We start from the raw sequence: 22,454 nt of genomic DNA, 5'->3' as shown, positions 1-22,454 counted from the left end.
TGGTAGACACTGAGAACTATCTTCACTACCTGAGTGAGCTTAGCATACATTGATTGATAATGATTATGACATTTGTGTAACATCAAAGACAACACACAATTAATCAATTGCATCCAAAAATTATTATACATGTCCTTTGTGCTAAGAAAGGGGTTAAGATTTTTAATAGTAGAGTACTTTTCAAACAAAGCATTAAGGCTTTTTTGGAAGAAAACTTTAGCATTTGTTTCTTTCTCCCTAAAAATTATGTTATTTCATTCTTTCCACACTCCCCAATAAACATGAAGCAAGGCCCATTTCCACAAGTCCTTGATCCCATCCCCATATAAGCCATGGTGCCATTGCTCAAAGAGATCTATAGTGTTGAAAGGAAAGCACTAGGTCATATTGAAAAAAGATAGGAAATGAGACCAGATATCTCTAGTGAAGTGGCAATGGATAAAGATATGATCCACACTAATTTTTTCACATAATGCATTTGTTGGGCATCATATTCCCCCTCTTGGTGAGGTTTTCCACTATTAAAATATGGTTTTGGAGCATAATCCAAAAAAAAAAAATGTTAATTTTGGGAATAAGATCCCAATACCAAGCTTTTGGCCAAACTAGGGCAATTCCATTATTTTGCATAGTCTTGTAGTTGGAGGCTATGGTATAGTTGCCATTCTTAGTCTCCCCCATATAATGGTATCCTTTTTGTGGGACAAAGGTATATGCCTGACCATGTCCATCAATGACTTGAGATCTAGGGATATCTTGGTTAGATCAATCCACTCATTATGGGCCCTATAGTCACTCACTTTGCTCCCATATATTTCCATACAAGATTTAGCCCATCCATTAAATGGCTCCATGTTCCATAAAGGCCCTTGTCTAAGCCATCCATCATGCCAAAAAGTTATGCATTTCCAAGTTTCCATTTAGCTTTCTCAAAAGCTATACTCTTTGTCCCCATAATGCCATTCCAAATGTTAGATCCCCTAGGTTGAAGATCCCTACTAATGAACTATCCAAAATTAATATTAGCAATGTACTTGTCCTTCAAAATATCTCTCCATTCCCTAATGGTGTTGAAAATCCTCCATATCTATTTTGCTTGGAGGGCTCTATTGAATTGTTTCAAATCTTGATCTCTACCCCCCTGCTTCTTGGTTCTACAGATGATCTACCAAGCCACCAATCGATACTTCTTGTTGTCATTAGTACCATCCTACATAAAATTCCTTTGTATGGATTCCAGAGTATCAACCATCTTTGAAGGAATAGAGAAGAGGCTTAAAGCATAAGTAGGCAAGTTTTGTAAAGTTGATTTAATTAGACGCACTTTGCCTACCTAAATCAAATTGATGCCTTTCCAACCCATAATATTTCTGTTGAATATGTCAATGAGATTATTCCAAAAGAGGTTAGGAGGTTTGTTCCCCAAAGGAAGTCCCAAATAGGTAGAAGCTAGAGCACCAATTTTACAGTCCAGAATGCTAGTAATTTTCCTCTATCTATCCACTGGGGTGTTTATAAAGAAGAAAAAACTCTTGCTCTAGTTGATCAGTTTCCCAGTGGCATTGGAATAAGTATTGAGGTTTCTCTTCACATTTCTAGCTTCTCTCACCGAAGCATGTCCCCCTAAAATGGTGTCATCCATGAATTGTTGATGGGAGAAGATCAAGGGACCAGAGGAAGGTTTCAAGCTCACAAAATCCTATGTTATATGTTTATTACTTGTTTATGTGTTTAATTCATGTTATTAGATGGTATATTTGATATTACATGTGATTGAATGATGACACATGGTTAAGGTTATTATGGTGAACAATGTTTAAATATAGTTTATGTTTGAAGTGGTAAAATTTCTAAAGATCTCAATTCACTCCCACCCCCTCTTAGCATCTTACTTTCCCATTAATTTCCAAAATATAGGCTGACTATAGAGTAAAATTAAATAATAAGAAAGTTTGAGACACTTGGAGACCTATACTTTGAAATCAACTGGGAACATATCAACTTAGGAGGGAAGAGGTCAAATTGGGTCAATCTAGTCTAGAACAGGTCAACCTAGTCTAGAATCGGTTGAATTGGGTTAGATTAGTTTAGAGAAGAGAGGAAGAATGTCTCCAAAATGTCTCAAATATTGCATTAATGAAAGTGAAAGATATGGGGTAGAATAGGAGAAAAAGCACATTGAGGACAGATCCATCCATGGTCCTACAATTATTAATGGGACAAGTACTAAAAGCTCTTAAAAGATAAGTGCATCCATTTTAAGGTGGTACATTTACCCCCACTTTAGTAGGACTAATAGTTACCTCAAAATCACAATAAAGTATATCAAAATAAAAGGTTGATCTTATCACAAATTAGGAGAGAAAGAAACCATCAAACTAGAAACAATGCATAGAATTGAGGATAACCCAAAACCCATAGCAAGTTATCAAGGCTAAAATACTCTAATCCATAATCAAAATCCATATTTTCTCCCAAGAGACTTTAGTCTTCATCATATAAAAAAATCACAATAAGAGAGATGTCATTGATAAGAAAGGAAGAGAGAGAAGGGGGTGTGATTAACTCATCCAATAAGTTTTGTGTATCCTATTGTGAACCACATGAAGAAGATAGGATTGAATGGTCTGGTGGGCTTGTGTGATCAATAATAAATCCAATGAAAAATAAAAAAGAAGGCTAGGATCAAATGGTCTAATGGGTTTGCATTCTTGATAGTTAATTACAAAGAAAAGAAAATGGAAGGATTGAATGGTCTAGTGGGTTTGTGAGCCCAATTATCAATCCCTTAAATTTTCATTTTGTAGTGGCTCTACATTGTTATGATATTTTAATCCGATATTATGAGAATTGTTTGTGTATGTACTAGGATATATCAAATGGTCTAGCAAGTGTGTGTGGCATGTTAGTCAACCAATCCAAGACATGTGAAAAGAGAGAGTAAATATCCCTTCTAAGTTATGTCATGCCAGTTTAATTAATATGATGTGTTTGAAAAATTAAAAATTATAAACAATTAAGGGGACAATATATTCTCTCCCTTAAGATGGAAAAGTAATCTTTTATTTTAACATCTTGAGTAAGTTATCAAGAAGGATATAATGATTCCAACATCAAGATAGTATCCACATGCAACACCCAGTCCAAACCAAAGAGGACACAACTCCTATGAGCTCAGAGAAGTGTATAATGAAATGAGACCATGCAAAAAATGTAAAAGATAATACTTGAATAGGATAATACACTATTATAAGGCTCCTAGGTAAGTGATCTACCTACCATGAAAATCCAATTGCAAATTATGTAAGATTGGATGTCATATGATAAACAAATAACATAAAACTAATGGAAATATTGGATCTATGAGAATGATGGATAGGATTTTATTGCACCCCAAGTGTAGGAACAAGAGAAGAGAGGACCTATTATTCTACTCACAAAGAAAACCAACTATGACAATGAGCCCCCACAAGGAAGACCAACACTATTACATGGCATGTAGCAACACAATAGGGACTTAGATGTTATTTAAATAAATTAGGATTAAAATAAATCTCATCAAAGGAAATATGAAAATAAATCCATTAGTATGAGTTTTTGAATCTTGTAATGTAAAGCTTTACAATCATTAGTAGAGTGATCATGATAATAGTGATACATGCAAAATGGAACATTCATAAATTTTTAACTATGTTTTTTTCTACATTTAGGCTTAGTAATCACATTATCATGAATAAGTTTGGCCAAATTAAGTTGTTTATTAGCAAGAGAAGATATATTTTATGATGGAGAGGATGTGGAAAAAGTGTGATATTCCACACTTTAATGCACATATCTAAAATTATGATAAAAAGTGGTGCAAAAAAGTTTCTCATGCCCTTGATTGCCTAAGGGAATATTATTTTTGTGTTTTTTGTACCAACATTGTCCTTAGTTCATTGATGATAACCAAGATGAAGAAAAGAATCCATATTACTAAGTTTGAGAGATTCAATATAAGGGGAAGTAGTGACATGGTTATTAGAAAAAGGAGGTATTTTAGGTTTCATGAAAGAAAGATCATTAAATCTATATTTTATAATAAAAGTGGGATTAAAATATAATGTAACCTGATCATATTCTAAAAGGACACTTGTAGAAGGAGGATCATCATTAGATTGTTGGTTTTGTTTTTCCTCAAAATTTAGACAAATATTTGGGCTAGTATTCACATGAAGAGTGTACATCACATTATTGTAGATAAAATTGACTTTTTGATGAAGAGTTGAAGGAATAACATGCATAGCATGTAAGCAAGGTCTACCCAAAAGAAGGTTGTAATTAAGAGGTCTAGGAATAAAATGAATATGAGTATTCAAAATAATTGGACCTACTTTGATAGGTAAAGTGATGGTACCTAAATTTTTCATAGAAATATTATCAATACCACAAATAGGATTATTGTCAGGTTTGATGTTTGAAAGATTGACTTTAATTTATTTGAGCATATCCATACTACAAATATTAAGCCCAAACCCATTATTAAATAAGGTTCTATGAATGAGGTTACCATTGATAAGGATAACTACCACAAGAGAATCAAAATGATCTTGAATCTCTTTAGGAGGTAAATCATGATGAGTAAACACACTTTGAGGTGAGACCGATGTAGCATTTATGTATTGTAAAAAGAAATTGATGTTATCTTGATTAGGAGGTGGACTTGGAAAAGTGGTTAAATATTTTTTCAAGGCTTCATGATATCTAGTAGATGTTTGAAGAAATTCCCAAAGATAAATCTTGGTGAGGGTACTACATAATTGTGATACTGAATCATAGCCCATTCAAATATTTTGAGAATGATGAGCTAGAGGAGGAAGAATGGGTTGATAAGGTGGAAGAGAATTAGTATGTTGAGCATTATTCCTTGTACAGTAGGTGTGAGACACCATATGATAACCTTTATAATCACTAGGTTCCCCTTTAAGAGTTATGGAAGGACAATGTTTAAGGGTGACTAGAGGTTTATTTGATGGAGGGTAACCCTTGAGATTAATAATAGGTTGAGCTATATTAATGTGATTAATATATTTTTTCCTCATAGACTCATCACTATAAAGGAGAGCATTAAGGAGATCACCATTATCCCCTTTTCCTAAGGAATGCTTAGAATAGGGGTTTTGGATTTCCATTAATGCTTCCTCACTAAAAGGAGCATCAAATGAAGGAAGTGTCTATTGGAATTCTTTAGAATAACTGAGAGGGATGTGAATGAGTTAGCCAAGGTCTAGATGTAAAAATAAAACTTTTCAATGCATAGTAGACCCATATCTATAAAACCTTATCATTCATGCATCCATTAGATCATACAATACATAAAATTTGTAGGTTGCTATCCTAGGTCAACACAACTTTATAGAAATGTAAACATGAAACATAACAGATTCAATCACACATTTGAAAAAAGGATTTTATGTGGAAACCCAATTTTTTTGAAGTGATGCCCTATGAAAGGCCAACCTTGTTAAAGGTTACAATACACACTATTAAATGTGACCTGGTTAAAGGATTTCAATCAACCTCTTAGGAGTGAGCCTTGTTAGAGGACTTTAGGCCATTCCATTAGAATATCACTTGGTTAAAGGTTTATAAATGATTGTTAGGTCAACCTTAATCCAAAGGATTTACCCTAGACTAATACAATGATTAGAAAGTAACAATAAGTCTTGATCTGATAACAAATTACAACTCACTTCCAGATTATAGATATTTGTTTTAGTGCTCCATTCTTATTGGCTTTCAAACACTTCATCCCTAATAGCTTGTTCACCCTTCAAGCATTCATAGTCTTAAGCATTCTTACTTTGCATGACGATTGTAGTCACTTCTATTTGGCTACTGAATGAAGCAATACCCTAGACTCCTTGTCTTCCTTAGGTTCTCACACATGACAACCTTTGCTTCTAACCAATTATCTCTATAAATAGAGAATTAAGATCTTTTTTTGCTTAACCACAATCATCCATTCTAGGGTTAGGTAGGATACAATGAATCTAACCACTTTTCCATTTGATTCCTCTATGAAACTTATTTTGCAATCTTCCTTGATTTCACCTCAGAATGGTTTAGCCTAAATTCTGTGCCACTAGCTCATCATAGTTATCTTCCACATGCTTCACACAATTCAAGAAAATAAAATAGTCATCTTAGATTCATCAAATCTTCAATTTAACACATTTACTGGCACTTAGCATCTATACTGTTATGTCACTCGGCCAACACTAGTGCACTTAGTAAATATTAAAGTTTATTGATGCTCGACACAAACTAAACTTTACTCAACATATACTAACCATCACTTGGCTTGTATTAGTTTTCATTTTTTCTTGGCACCTCTTGATTTTCACTCGACTTCTATTGATTTATGCCCAGCTTACATTAACTTCTCGACAAGGCTTGGCAGGCACTTTTCTTACTTGATCTTCTTCTAGTCTTAACTTGACTAATCTTTCATTTTAGACTTTAAGTAGATAAGCAATATACTATAGTATCAATCTATTACTTGGTCTTAGTGCTTCTTTTACATACCAAATAACTCAACCTTTCTCTATGTGCTATTCTTATCTCCTCTTTTCAAATCCTCTACATCAATCATCTAAATGATAGCTTTTAGACCAAAAATCAATTGTCTCACCCTCAGGTAGAAGGTTTTACATCATTGAAAAAATAATGATTATTCCATTATAGGTTCCTCACTTCAAATCAATCTTATATCAACAATGTCAAAATGATAAAAGTATTTATAATGTCTTCTTATTTTTGAAAATATCACTAAGAGGAGGATATATGCTAGGAGAAGAAGAAACATCAAGATTTTTATGTTGAAAACAAAAGGTACCAATCATCATGTTATCATTTGTTAGAGTAAACAATTGTTTATTAATTTTTCATTCTTTTATTTAAGTTTACTTAGGTTAATGCATTTAGTTAATAGTTGTAGTTTAGGAGTTGTTGACAACACGGGAGTTTGTTCCTATCTAGTCATACATATCCTCTCACCTTGATCGAGGATATTCCACCTTTTTTGGATGTATGCTTAGTTCTCAACCTTATCTTCTAGCACTTTCTAGCTTGTTCTATAGGCTTCCATAAGGCCTTTATATGCGGGCTATCTCATTGTAAACTCAACTCATCATCTTATTTTCAATAGCAATAATTTTTTTTTAGTTTGAAATATCTTCTCTCTCAGTTAGTTTAGTGTTTTTCCAAGCTCCACCTCTTCCTTCTTTGGTTTCCCTTTGATAGGTTATTTTCATGTAGGTGATCTTAGTGAGCTATGATGTTGGCTTTCATCAACTTTTACATGGTATCAGAGCCTCCCTACTGCTTCTTGGTTGAAGGATTTTTGAAGCTACAATTTGGAGACACAAACCCTAGTTTGTTTATGATTTTTTCTTCAATCTTGGGGGACAGCATTTTCTCAGAGCACTTTGGGCCTAAACAGACACTACCATTGAGTTTAGAAGGCCCATTATAGTCAAAATCCATATAAAAATTTTGGATTTTCGATTTTGAGCATCTAGGAAAATTTCTTTTGCCCCTCAGGAGGACTGTATGGCCATTAGAACAAAAAATTTAATAAAAGAAGGTTTTCAGTAGCCTACCCAACAACCACCACCATGTCACCACCATGTAGCTCACATACAATGGAGCCACTATGGAGCAACCCACTAGCTCTTCCTCTTTGCAGCCACCCTGGCACCGTCTGCGCTCCTCCTTTGTGATGACAACACCAGAGGTATCTGCCCCTGCAGCCAATACCATCATTGGGAACCACCAGTGCTCTATTTCTATAGCAACTCTACTCAGCTCCACCAACTCACCTACCTGTGTGGCATTTTTTGGCCAGTCAACAATAGCTGGTGTGATCTCTGACGAACACATGCCACAGGCGCCACATGGCTCCTCCCATGTTAGCCTACCATGTGGCTACCACATGGCACTACTACGTGTCATGCCACATGGCTCTTATTTTTCTATGATGACTTGGAGGCCATCAAATTTAAGCTAGGTATTTTTTGACATTAGTATTATGTAATCCTACATCAACACCCCTGCCAGCACTCTAGGTTTCTTTTTGACCTACTTGTGGTATTTTGGCCATAACTTGAGCATATAGAGGTATTTTTCTGATCCAAAAGAAGCATCAAAGAGTTGGTTCTAAGATGAAGACATTGGTGTAGGTATTTTTAGGTTTTTATGTAGTTTTGTTGCTCTTTTTTGTAGTTGAAGTCCAAAGATCTATTTTTCACTCTGGCAAGGATATCTTTTGCATCCCATCTCCATTTTTTGAAAATGTTATATTTTTGGAAAGTTGGTTTTGTCATCTTTTTAGAAATGGCATCATTTCCTTTAGATTCTTCTTCATATTTTTTCTATCATATTTTTGGCATTTTTTCTCTATGGTGGATATCTTGGGTGTTCCAGGTTCGAGGATCATTTTCATGGCATAGAATCTTTTATTTTGGGCTATCCTATCTTTTGTATCAATTGATTTCCTTTTTTGATCATTGTAGCTATTATTTGTAAGCATTTTTATGTGAACGCATTGAGATAAAGTGCCACTCTTGCATTTTAGGTTCATGAACATTGTTTTGAGATAGTTGTACTAACAATATTTTACAAAGCATCATGGGGAGATAGTTGTTTTCCATTTTTGTGCCCTCTTCTTTTTTCACCCCATGCAGTGTCGGTGTGACTATACCTTTATAGGTGTTTGTACCTCTTCAACTCCCTCATCATTCTTAGTTCTTTTTGTAGAGGATTTTGGCCCATCTTTTTAGTTGTCCATCATCTCACCTCATCTACATTAAGGGGGGGTTATTCTAGTGTTCTAATGCTTCCTTGGTTCGATGGTTTAATAGTATGAACTATGTATTTAGTACTTGATCCTATATACTACTTGATTGCAATGGCTAGCTACCTATGCATTTCGGTGAGATGGATCATCTACCATATAGACATGTTCAGTTCATGCCTTCTTCTTCTATGGAGGTTCTTTAGATCAATAGTTTCTTTTTGATGATAGAATTTGCAACTTCTTCATGCTTTAGTGATTCTCTTCATGATCTCTCTTTGTTCCAATTTTATGGGACATTCCTCTAGTTGGAGGCTTCTTTAGTCCTTCATTAGATCTTCTTACCTCTTTTTGGGGGAGGGTTTTTCCCATAAGGTTTTCTCTCTTTCCTCATTTTTAGAGGTTGCATTTCTTTGCATTGTACATGGGTACCTAACATGGCCTTGTTACCGAGACCCATTCTACATTTCATCTTAGTTTTTGTGAGCTTAAAGCATTCCCCTAAGTTGCACTTAAGAGGAGGTGTTAGAGTAAATAATTGTTTTTTAATTATTTATTCTTTTACTTAAGTTTACTTAGGTTAATGCATTTAGTCAATAGTTGTAGTTTAGGAGTTGTTGACAACATGGGAGTTTTTTCCTATCTAGTCATACTTATCCTTTCACATTGATCGAGGATATTCCACCTTTTGTGGACGTATGCTTAGTCGTCAACTTTATCTTCTAGCACTTTCTATCTTGTTCTACAAGCTTCCTTGAGGCCTTTATATTTGGGATCTCTCATTGTAAACTCAACTCATCATCTCATTTTGAATAGCAATACTTTTTCTTAGTTTGCAATATCTTCTCTCTCAGTTTGTTTAGTGTTTTTCCAAGGTCCACCTCTTCCTTCTTTGGTTTCCTTTCAACAATTTATTTGGATGTAGGTGATCTTGGTGAGCTATGAAGTTGGCTTACATCAAATTCTACATCATTTTCATGGTGGAGAGAATAGTCAAAATCTTAATCTATAGTTTCCTCCCAAATAGTTACATTATCAATGAAAGGAACATCTCTATCAATAAAGCACACCATAGAGGAATGATCATGAATTAAAGGGAAGTCCATTAAGGGGGAAGGATTAAAAGAAGCTATAGGAATACCCTCGAACAATGCATCCCTATAATCAAGGTCTATATTAGGAGAAGGATCAATATCAATCCACCACTCATATCCATATGGTAAATCTAAGTTGATAGGAGGGAATGACATTTGAAAAATTCTTTAAAATATTTGTGCAATATGAGAAAAAGAGAAGTGCATATATAATAGACCCAACTAATAATTTTCTCATGAAAATGTATGCAAGGTCTCATAAAAAATTGAACAATAAAACATGAAAAATACATACTCAATGTTGAGAAATCATGAGATAGAGAGATCTAGCTAAATATTATTATTGAAAACAAGACTAGATATAGATTCAAAAAGAAAATTAATCTAGTGCAAATAACCAATGCAAAATAAGAGAGATATTCAAGAGAGAAATATATCCCTATACCATTTTTTTTAGCATCTGCCAACTCTAGATTGCTAGACTCAAGCTGGACAACCTTAACACTGGTCTCAACATTGATTATCTTGTGGATTAATTTCTCATACTAACATGCATACCTAGATATTTCAACCTATCCTCCTCACTATTTTTTAGATTCCAATAGCTTGGAATGTATATTGATGCATCAAGTAGAAATGTTGTTTGGTTATTTGAAAATATTCTCCTTTAAGAATCATATTGGATAATAAAATGTTTCTAGATAGGGGTTATATGAAATCCTCTCTCTCTCTCTCTCTCTCTCTCTCTCTCTCTCTCTCTCTCTCTCTCTCTCTCTCTCTCTCTCTCTCTCTCTCTCTCTTCTCTATGTTTGTGTGTGTGTGTGTGTCTATGGGTGTGTATATATATATATACATATATACGCATAGACACACACACACACACACATGTATGTATGTATTTGAAGTTAATGAAAGCTCAACCCACAACTCCCAAGAATAATTGAATGAAAAATCATGTTATGGGAATAGAAGAGCAAAGCCATTGAGGTTGAAATTCATAGATCCAAAAGAGAGGAGACATTCTTGATGAGCAAAAAGAGAAACTTTTATTCAATCAAAAAGTGTGTTAATTACAAAGAGAGATATATCCTTATAAAGGAGATCAAGACCCACATTGGAAACTAACCTAGGTTGTATGATAATAATTAATAAAAGAATTAATTATTATATGCCTAAATTTTAGCTTAATAAAACTAGAGTTAATAAGATAATAATTTATTACTCTAGCACTCCCCTTAAGATGAACTTGGGGAGTAGCTAAAAACCTAGAAACTACTACTAAAAGTAAATTTGGATCTAAGAAAAAAGGCTCGATGAGGTACCTAAGCACAAGGAAATTTGTGGAAAGAGGAGAAATAGAGAAAACCACATGGGAAAAACCATACTCCAAGAAGAGATGGAAAGAATGTTGAAAGGACTAGTGAAGTAGTGCAGAAGCCTCCAAACTAGGGAATGTCTGAAAAGATAGGAACAAAAGGATGATCATGAATAACACCAGTAAAGCATGTAGAAGTTGCAAAGCTCTATCAAATATTAACTTATGATATGAAGAACTTGCACTGAAATAGAACTTGACCAGTTAGAGAAGACTATAATTTGCATGAGTTCCCTAAGAAGAAACTACTCAAATCAGGAGGCACACAAAGGTAAACAACTAAAATCAAAGATACAAATGATGTGAAACACCAAAGCCTGAAGAGATGATTAGTCAAACATGGAAGGTTGCATCCAAAGTAGGGATGAAACGATGAGTGTCTATATGGTAAATATTTCATCTCACTAAAATTTATAGTTACCTAAAAACTACATTTGCCTAGAATATAGGAATAAATACTAAATAGATATCTCACTCCATCAAACCAAGGAAGCATAAGAAATAATAGAAGAACCCCCCTAATGTAGACAAGGGTGAGGTGATAAGCATCTAGAAAAGTGCGCCAAAAGAACTAGATGCCAAGAAACAACAATCAAGATGTATAAAAGAATACATATGTGTCTATTGAGGCAATAAATATTAGACATGTCATAAGGCTAATGGCATGGATGTAATACTCATTGACAAAGAAAGATGGAAAAAAAAGACAAAAATTTAACCCCCATGATACTTTAATAAAAGTAGTGCATGCACAATAAGGCTCAAGATATGTTTAATGCAAATAATACAATAATCTATAAGAGTGTCCTTGGATGAAAGTACTCAAACAAGAAGGCAAAACAAGGCAAAAAAAATTAAAACAAAAATACAGATCCAATATGGCACTTTATCTCAGAGCAGTTGCAAAAATGCAAACAATAGATGTCTAAAAAGACCAAAAGATATAGATAAGGGTGATAAGTAGCAATATAGAAATTGTCAAATCTTTCCCTAAAGGTTGAAGTGACATAATTTAATGCATGATTGGTGTGAAGGATAATGGAACAATTTGCTACATGTGATGTTATAATATGCCTATTAATGACTAAACACTCATGTCAAATTGGTACTTTCCATATTGAATTATGATGCATTTACATGTCTAGACTATTGAAACTTTCCTTTCTAGTTCATTCTATTATTTCTAGATGAGGAAAGAATTTAAACCTTCCTTGGAGTTAGTTGTAAGTGTTATGTAGCATATATATCTCATCAAGTGCCTTGTCATTTCTTTCTTGTAGTGTTTGGAACCTTGAAACTGAAGTTGAACCCAAAGTTCAAAGTTTAGTTCAACCTTCAACAAAGAAAACCTATTCCCACACTAGGAAATAAAGAGCCCAAGAGCTACTGTAGTGAATCCTATCACATAGCTAATTGAAATTGAGATAGTGGTTGAATCTCTAGAAGAAGAAATGGTCAAAGTAATGGACCAAAGTAACCAACAAATAGTAAGTACTGTCAATGCTTCAAGTCCTTTGGCCATTGATAATTCTCATGTTTTACAAACCCCTTCATCCCAAAGAACTTCCTCTACACCAAATTGGTTTGACTTTTTAGTGAATAAGAAGAGAAACATAGTACTAGTCATAAATATTTCAGTAGAAGACATGGTTGGAAAATGCTTGGGTAGAACTCCTAAGGATAAAAAGTTAGAAATGGAAACCTTTCTTGAGGTTGATGAGAAAATAGGGAATTGGGTGGCTAATGTCTATAAGCCTTCTAAAGATAAAAAAAATAAGATGACATTATGCCCCAAGATTACACAGTTGAGAAGAAAGTCCTTGGACAACCTTCTAGAGCCGTTGATATGAAGATTCTAGATGTAGGCCAAGGCAGGGTCACCAGTCACATTTGGAAAGATTGGAAAGAGACAAGTGATAATGCACTTATGGACCAAGGACAATAGACCGATCTAGTCAATGTAACGAGTAGCTAGCTTAGAACTAGGGGCTAACGCCATTAGTTATATTAATTTCTAAGTTATCTTTGTTTTTTTATAAGTTAAAACCTTAATGACTCCTCATGAAGTTAATTTTAAAACCATTTTAAGAGCCATGTGCTGCTATATATGTTGTTATTTTTAATAATCTTGGTATCGATACTCTGGATATTTTTTTTAAGGGAAAGTAGAAGTTAGTTAGAATAATAGTTTTCTTGAACATTTTGATGTGATTTTTATTGGAATGAATGAATAGAAAAAAATCTTTTTGTTCATATGATATATCATTTATGACTTGAAATCATATGGTTTTGAGTAATCTCGATTCATTTCTTAAGGAATGTTGTCTTGGTTGTGATGAGTGATTATCTATTTACTCTATGAATGGCTCTAAAATAAATTATATTTAGATGAATCAATTGTTTTTATTTTATATGTACATTGTTCATTTGATAAGTCTTAAGGCTTAGTATTGAACCAACAATATTTCAGCAATACTTCCTAGTTATGGAAAAGTCTTTTAACTGCCTTAGTTCTTTTTGGTGAAAAGATCACATATTATTTCACTCTTTGGAAATAAAGGAGATTATTGATTATCATTTAAGGAGTGAGCTATGGCTCTAAATGGAGAGAGTTTTTATAAGGAGAACTCAATTATGGTGTAATAATTTTTCTTGTCATATGACCTTCTTTTCGTAATTTGTGAAAAGGAAAAAGAAGTTCACTAACACATTTCTGTTACTCTACTAGGGAACCTTTGGGTTTAATAGTGTTATATAGAATGGTCTTGTAACAAAAAAATAGTTTTCTTGTTTTCCAACCAAGCTTAGTGTTTGACAATACACAAGAAGACATCATTTTTTATCTTAATGTCCAAGCCTGGAACCTCAAAACTATTGTAGAACAATTCCTACAAGTTAATCAAGTTCTTGAACAAGAAGAAGAATGAGCATATTGATTAGAGGGTTACCTATTTCTCAAGAAGTAGCTATGGTAGAAAGATTATCTCTGCAATATGCATTAAATCTAAGAGACCCAAACCAATAATTAGTCCTACTTCTAGCTACTAGAACAAACTATCTAGTAGTCAATATACTCAAAGTGAAGAAAAAAAATATAGACCAATCTTTTAATTTTTTGAAAAGATAATTTATTTCCCCTAATATTTCTCAAGGGAAAAAAAAGGTGACTAGGTGTAGAAGCAAACCAACCTCTCCTAAGAGACCACCTTTTGTTGTTCTAAACCTGCAAGCCTTAGTTTTACTCACAAGCTTAATTCCTACTCATTTTAATGCCCACCCTCTAAAATTCATATTACCTCACATGGCTACAAATCATTGGAGTGCCCAAATTGGATCCCTCAATCTAGGACCTAACCCCAACCCTCTCCCAAAAGGATCCAAGTAAATCTTTCCCAAATTAAATGGTGATGGGAAGAAATCAACTGATGAGAACTTCAATGCTTTCAATAGTGCCTATAGATTTCTTGTGGTCATGACAAAAAATGTAGCTATGAGGTTATTCATACAATCCTTGATAGAGGACACTGCAAATTGGTTCCATCACCTTCCTAATGGGGCAATTACCAATTGGGCATATATGTGAAATACATTTGGTGAAAGGTTTATGTTAGAAAATGATGTACATGCCCTCTTATTGTAGTTAGCAAAACTCAAGAAAGAAGTACATGAACCTATGCATGACTTTATAGTCAAATTCAATAAGATATTGCATAAAATCCCTACCACTAAGAGACCTAATTTTGAGAATTGCAAGGGCTTCTTTGTTAATGGGATGATGCCAAATATTAGTTTTCACATGAGAAGAAATATAGTAGTTGATGTAGATGCTGCCAAATATTAGTTGTGGAGTTGGAAGATGAGCTCCTGGCTGCAAGAAAATGGAGGAGAGAAATGAAAGCTTCAATTACATAGCCATCAAATTTAGGTTCAACTATTCCCTTGGTTCGGAGATTAATGAATGATGTAATGACAATCAAAAGATAGATGCCTAAAATCAATACTCCTTACCAAGATATTCCCTAGAAATACCCAAATACAGGTACAACTTGAAGGAAACCTAATATGCTACCAACTAACCAAAAGTTTTTAATTGAAGGTCCTTCTGCTAGTAAAATGAACATGTGTATATTCATTCCACACATGATCATGATGACACTTCCTATCCAGACATGATTCGTTATAATGAATTGAATGCAAACAAAGAAACCATAGAAGGGATACTAGCTGATGAAGACTCAAGAGGTCATGATGACTCTATAAATTATTCTCTTGAAAATGAGTCTAATTCTAAGAATAGATATGATATCTTTGTCACTCTTGAGGGCCCTTCATGTTCAGTGCTTAAGAGAAATCTACAATGTCCCCACTATTAGGGTTATATTGGGACACTAATACTTGCAAAATAAATGTTAGGATTAAATAATAATAAAATATGTTATTTTCTCCTTCATTCTATCCATTATCTTGTTCTCATCTCACCATTTATACAAGGCTACTCATCACTCACACTTGCATGATAGCCATTTATACGAGGATCTCACTTCCTGCACTGACACTATAAGATTTCATCAATCCCATTTTAGCCATTTATATAAAGATGATTCTTGACTCTATACTAGCACAAAACCATTTATATAGGTGAGCAAAGTCCTTATATTGGCACTATGAGGATTTTATCTATTAGTTTTTATACTTAACCAATATCAAAATTTAGGTGATCATTATATTAAATTAGTATCTATTTGTATTTTAATATACTTACATGTTTATCATATACTTAATGACACACTATATTTGTGTAAGGTGAAGTGTATCATATACACTATATCTAATTGTAGTATTCTATTTAATATTTAGTACTATTGGAAAAGAAAAAGGATGAAAGAAATATTTGAAAAGTGTTATACCTTATATGTTTACCTTAATGCATGAGTTTGATGCTTATACTTTTAGCATTAGGGTGACCTTGTTATATGTTACTGATCTTGCACTTTCCAAGGATAATTCTTATTATTTAATCCCTATCTCAATAAATCAATACAGTGTCTAACCCTAAGTGACCCATAAAAAACAAGGAGGGAATATTAACTGGAAACAAATCTAGCTACACAAGAAACTTAGTCATTGTTGATAAGCTCATCCCTTTCTATGTGTCCTTGTTTATCCATGGTCATAAATTGAACAATTATATTATAGATTCATGATCTTTAGACAATATTATGCCTTCTTTAGTAACCAAATCCCTTGACTTACCTATGACAAAAACTTTTGGTAAGTGTTACATGATTGATTCTAAACAAGTTCCACTTGTGGGTTAGATAAAATATGCTTAGGTCTCTTTAGTTGAATTCTTTGAAAAGAGACTCATGTTTACCATCCTAGTCACAGACATTTTAGCTAGTTATAGAATGTTTTTTATTTGAACCTTCTACAAATATTTAGGAGGTGAAGTCAAAATGGACTAGTCACACACAACCATACTAATTGGTAGAAAAAAAGTAGTTTTGAAACCTGAGACCAAAGCTAAGTACATGGTCTTTCCCTTAGAAGACCCTAGATCCCACATCTTATATCAAGAGACTAATGTTTCTAATTATGTTATCTTCTTTGAAGAACATGTAGCCTAATCTAAAGAGTTGGTAGATAAAGACTTGTGGATTTTGGAACTTGACTGTAGTTTTACCTCAGTTGGTTTAGGAGTGGGGGAAGTACTCATATTCCCTTTTGGTAAAATTATTCCTTATTATTTCAAATTTGAATTTTATAACATGAATAATACAATGAAGTATGAATCTCTACTTTTCAGAATTGAAGAAGCCAAGCGAAAAGACATCAAATTATTGAAGACTAAAGGAGATACTAAACTGGTGGTCAAACAAGTTCAAAAAAAATTCTCTCTAGGGAACCCTAGATTGAAGTATTATAGGAAAAGAGTATGGGATGAGTTGGAAGAATTTGAAGCTGTTCCTATAGAATCTATACCAAGAGAACTTAAAACTTGGGTAGATGCTCTTGTAGGGTCTACATCTTTGTTGATTCCACATCTTGACTTCTTGGAAAGCCTCTACACTATAGAGCTAGTTCATTGGCCCAATGTTCTTGAGAACTCTAGTTCATGGAAAGTGTTTAGCAATGATGCTCATATTAGAGCTTTCCTACATGGGATTGGAAACTTTGGTAAAAAAAATTTCAAATGCTCTTTATTAGAATGTCATGAAATCTACCCTAAAAATATAACAAAAGGTGATGAGGAGGTGGTTCAATTGAAAGGAAACAAAATTTCAAAGGATTAGTAGCCTTAGAAACTTTTTTTGATAGAAGTGATTTTCCTTACAGAAGTGTTGGTGAAAAATTAGAGAAATACTTCAACAATAAGCACAATGTCAAGACATCATAAGGGATGAGGTAGGGATCATGCCCTAGGTGAATTTTGTAGTGTGGATGCTCCTTAGTCCTTGGCTCTTAGCCAAAGATGTTACAGGCATGTGTGGGCCCGTATCAAGTACCTAAAACTTGTTTGTGGATGAACTCCATCAAAAAAAAATTAGAGAAGTTTGGAGAATACAATAGAATCAATATTGGGACTGAAGAGAATCTGAAACTAATTAATTTGAGTAAATTCTATACTAAGACTAAAAAACTAAGGTTCACTAAACTACTGAAATAATTGATGGATGTCTTTGCTTAGTCTTATAAATATTTAAAAGATTTCAAGCAAGGAAAATTCAAGCACCAAATCCCATTAAAGCCTAAAGCAACTCCCTTTTGATAGAAATTAATGAATTATAATCCTAGAGTAGCCAATGCAATATTTCACTAAGCCTATAAAATGATTAAAGCTCATGTAATTTACCCCATCCATCATTCTAGTTGGGTAGTGAATATAGTGCTAGTCCTTAAAAAGAGTGGGGAAATTAGGATTTGTGTGGACTTTAGGAATTTGAATCAAGTGAGCTTATAAGAAAACTTGTCCTTTCCAAATATGGATCACATCCTCTAAATGGTAGCTAGTTCTAAGTTGATGTCTATGTTGGTTGTCTTCTCCTGATACAATCAAATCACTATATATCCTAAATACCAGCATAAGACTACTTTTATTACACTTTGGGGGACCTTTTCCTATAATCGCATGCCTTTTGGATTGATAAACATAGGCACAACCTTTCAAAGAGAGACAAAATATTCTTTGTCATCTATTGAATAAGATCATTGCTATATATTTGGATGACATGACTATTTTTTCTAGGAGAAGGAAGAAGCATCTAAGAGACCTGATGATGGTTCTTCAGAGTTGTAGAGAACATGGTGTTTCACTAAATCCCAACAAGTACATTTTCTACATTAAATAGTGAAAAATCCTAGGACACATAGTGTTAGAAGAAGGAATTTGAATTTGATCCAAAAAGAGTCTCAAAAATTCAACAGTTGTGTCTACCTTCTAATCAAAATGGAGTTGAATCCTTCTATAGCTAGATCAATGTTTTAAGAATTTATTTCTTGAATTTTCTAAGACCACTAAACCCATTGCCAATATTCTCAATGAAAAAGTTCTATTCAAGTGGATCAAAGAAGCTATGAAAGCTTTTGAAAAAGTAAAGACAACTTTTGTACAAGCACCTATCCTAGCCCATTCAAATTATAAAAGGATTTTATAATCCACTATTACACGAGTGAACATATCATGTCTACTATTTTTTTCCAAAGAAATGATGAAGGTGAAGAGGTACTTATCTCTTTCATGAGTATACCTTTGAAAAATCATGAATTGAGATACTCACTAAAAAAAAAGAATTCTTAATAGTGAAAGTAGTGAACCAGTTCTACTTCTATATTCTGCACTCCCATGGTATAGAGTTGGTACTAAATGTCATAGTTAAAAGTATTCTTAATTAGCAAGAAGTGGTGGTAAACAATAGGGTAACCTGGGTCTCTAAAGTTTAGGAATTTGATTTAGAAGTTAAACCTACCAAGATAATAAGAGGGAAAGATCTATGTAAGCTCATCACTAGAGATCAACAAGAGGTCACAAGTGGAGATCCGTCGGTGCTTTTAGTAGGCTTGAAAGATGAATGGTTTTTAGATATTGCTTACTACCTAACCTATGGTAAATTCCCTAAACATCTCAATGGAAAAGACAAGAGGGATTTAAAATTAAGATCAACCAAATATGTAAATAGTAGATGATGTTCTATACGAAAAGGGCCTAGATGGTATGTTCTTACGATGCGTTGAAAAAGATCAACAGAAAAAATTGTTCCCCATTTCATAATGAAGTATGTGGAGGTCACTATTCATCTATAGTATATTATTTAAAATACTTTGAAGTGGGTAATACAGGCTAGGTATGTTTAGTGATGTATATAAATGGGTTGGATAGTATGAAAAATATAAATTGTTTTAAGGAAAGCCCAAATTTGTAGCACTATCTCTAAGACCCATGGTAATAGAAGAACCTTTCAAACAATGGGGCTTAGATTTTATTGGACCACTTAATCACATTTCTTGTGTAGGACATACTCATATCCTAACTACCACTAGCTATGTCACTAAGTGGGTGGAGGTGATACTATTTAGGAAAACTACATTTGAGGTGGTTTGTAACTTTCTAAAGGAAAACATCTTGGTTAGGTTTGTTGAACCTAAAAAATTGGTGACTTATAATGATCAGAATTCTTCCTCACAAGAACTATAGCTCTTTTATTATGACAATGGTGTTGGAAATGTAATATAGACTAGGTGAATGAGAGGGGGAGGGGGTGAGTCAGGAACCAATAAAATTTGTACTTTAATTCAACAATTAAAGCTTCACATATAATTTGATCTAATTGCATGCATGAAAGACTAAAATTAATAAAACATTTATAACACTTGACACAATATTTGGTAACCTAGAAACCTTCCAAATAGAAAGTAAAACTAGACTAGGGATGATATCTGCAAGCTTTATTACTACAGTATAAAGTTAGCCTATTAAATCTCACAAGTGATCACCTTTGGTGATCTACCCTATTAGGAGAAATAAGGACTATTAGGTCCACTTTGTGAAAGTATTTACAAAATACAATAAAGTATGTAGTTGGTTAGGAGATTTGGAAAAGATTGTTAAGTCCACCTTGTTAGAGGATTTTACTAATGCACCTGTTAGGATGAATTTGTGATAGATCTCTGATTTGCAACTTAGTTTTCTGAATGCGATTCTTTTGAAATACAATGATCACCTTGCTATGATAGATAAGAATATGTTTTTCCTTATACTACTTGTAGCCTTCTTAATTTGCAATCATACTACTACTTGCTTCATTCACTTTGATGATTTGGATATGAGAAGATATATTACATATATACCAATCCAATAAATTACCTTCCAAAGTTGGCAATAATACCTAATTCAAAAAATCTTCACTATGTCAACTTACTACTGTAACTCAAGTTCTGAAGACCACTTGGATGATATTCTGACACTCAACAACATTGTCAACTCAACAAACTTTGGCATTCATTTGACAATGATGCTTGATCTACATTGATCACTCTAGAGTAGAAATAAGTTAGTTAGCATTGGGTGACTTAGAGAATACTGAAGAACTCAATAGATTTAGTTGACACTAATACTTGGTCAACATTACCTTCATTCTACTTCATTAACACTACCAACTCAGTAGACACTGATAAGCTCAGTTAACACTATAGAGCTCGATTAACACTACTTTGTCCATGATTTATATTGATGAACTCATTAGCAATTATAAACAAATGATTGAGTGTTAAGTCACTAATTGACAAATGATTTGATCTTAATGTCAACAAATGGGACAAGAATTTCATACACCTCTAATTACTTCCTACAAGGAAATGACCAAGCTAAATCTTCCAATAAGAATATTATTTCTATCATAAGGAAATTACTTAGTGAGCATGCAAAGGATTGTCATAAAATATTATTTGAGGCCTTGTGGGTAGATCGTACAACACCTAAAAGGGCTATTGGAATATAGCCTTTTGAAATAGTCAATGGTGTGGAACCTCAGTTATCACTTTCCCTCAAATTAGTTGCAACTAATCTTCAAAAGACCCTAGAAGATGTAACCTTTGAAGATGTTCTAGAAAAAAGGATATGTTATCTGATGAAAGTAGAAGAACTGAGGGAAAACTTAGTAGATCATATTACTAATCACCAAATGTGGGTTAAAAATATTTTTGATTATAGAGATAGGCCTAGGAGATGTTTGGAAAATGATAAGATATTTCTATGGGATGGGAAAAAAGATCCTAAGGGTTCTCATGAGAAGTTTGAATCTCTTTGGAAAGGTCCTTTTGAGATTAGCAGAGTTCTCAAGCCCAATTCTTTCAGATTGAGATACTTGGATGGAACAAAGCTACACCTATCTTATAATCAGTAGGGTCTCAAACTTTATCAATTGTAATCTCTCTCTCTCTCTCTCTCTCTTCCTTTTGTATATAATGTATAACTATGTGTTCCATAGGTTAAATTCTTGTTTTGGTTTCGTACTATTTTCTACTCTCCTTAGTCTAGGATTTTCTTTTTGCAAAGCCAAAGATTCTGAATCCATTTTCAATCCCTCATAGACTGAATCCCCAATTAGAGCCAGTTGTTACCTACCCTATGACTTTATATGTTTTTCTTCAATCATTTCATAATTTTTCCCTTCCTATTTGAAATTTGAACTTGAACTTTGAACCTATTGAGTTCAAGGTACAAGGTTCAAGGTTTAGGTAGTCTTGGTCTTGTTTTTCTCCTCTTTTATTGAACTTAACTCTAGAACAATTGAGTTCAAGGTTCAAAGTTCACTCTCCTTACCCATGTGTTTGTCTAAGTCCAATGAGATGTTGAGATTATGGGTGTTGGACACATTGCATAATATTTCTTAAATTTTATTATGTAATGTTGTATCTAGGAGCACCTAGATGGACATACAACATGTAAAGATTTCCATATGATATACTTGATGAGTTGTATTGTAAAATTATGATAATAGTTGATGTAATAATTTAATATTGTAGAAAATAATTAAATTCCCAATATTAAACATGGGGTCAATAGGTTAGGTAGCACATGGTTTTAACACATGGTTTATGTAATAACACTTTGTGGTTTTGTAGGACTTCCTACTATATAAGCAACCACAAG

This window comes from Cupressus sempervirens, chromosome 1, assembly GCF_028749045.1.
Source record: "Cupressus sempervirens isolate cs-2001-9-10 chromosome 1, ASM2874904v1, whole genome shotgun sequence".
Classification (NCBI taxonomy): domain Eukaryota; kingdom Viridiplantae; phylum Streptophyta; class Pinopsida; order Cupressales; family Cupressaceae; genus Cupressus; species Cupressus sempervirens.
This window is presented reverse-complemented; position numbering follows the sequence as displayed.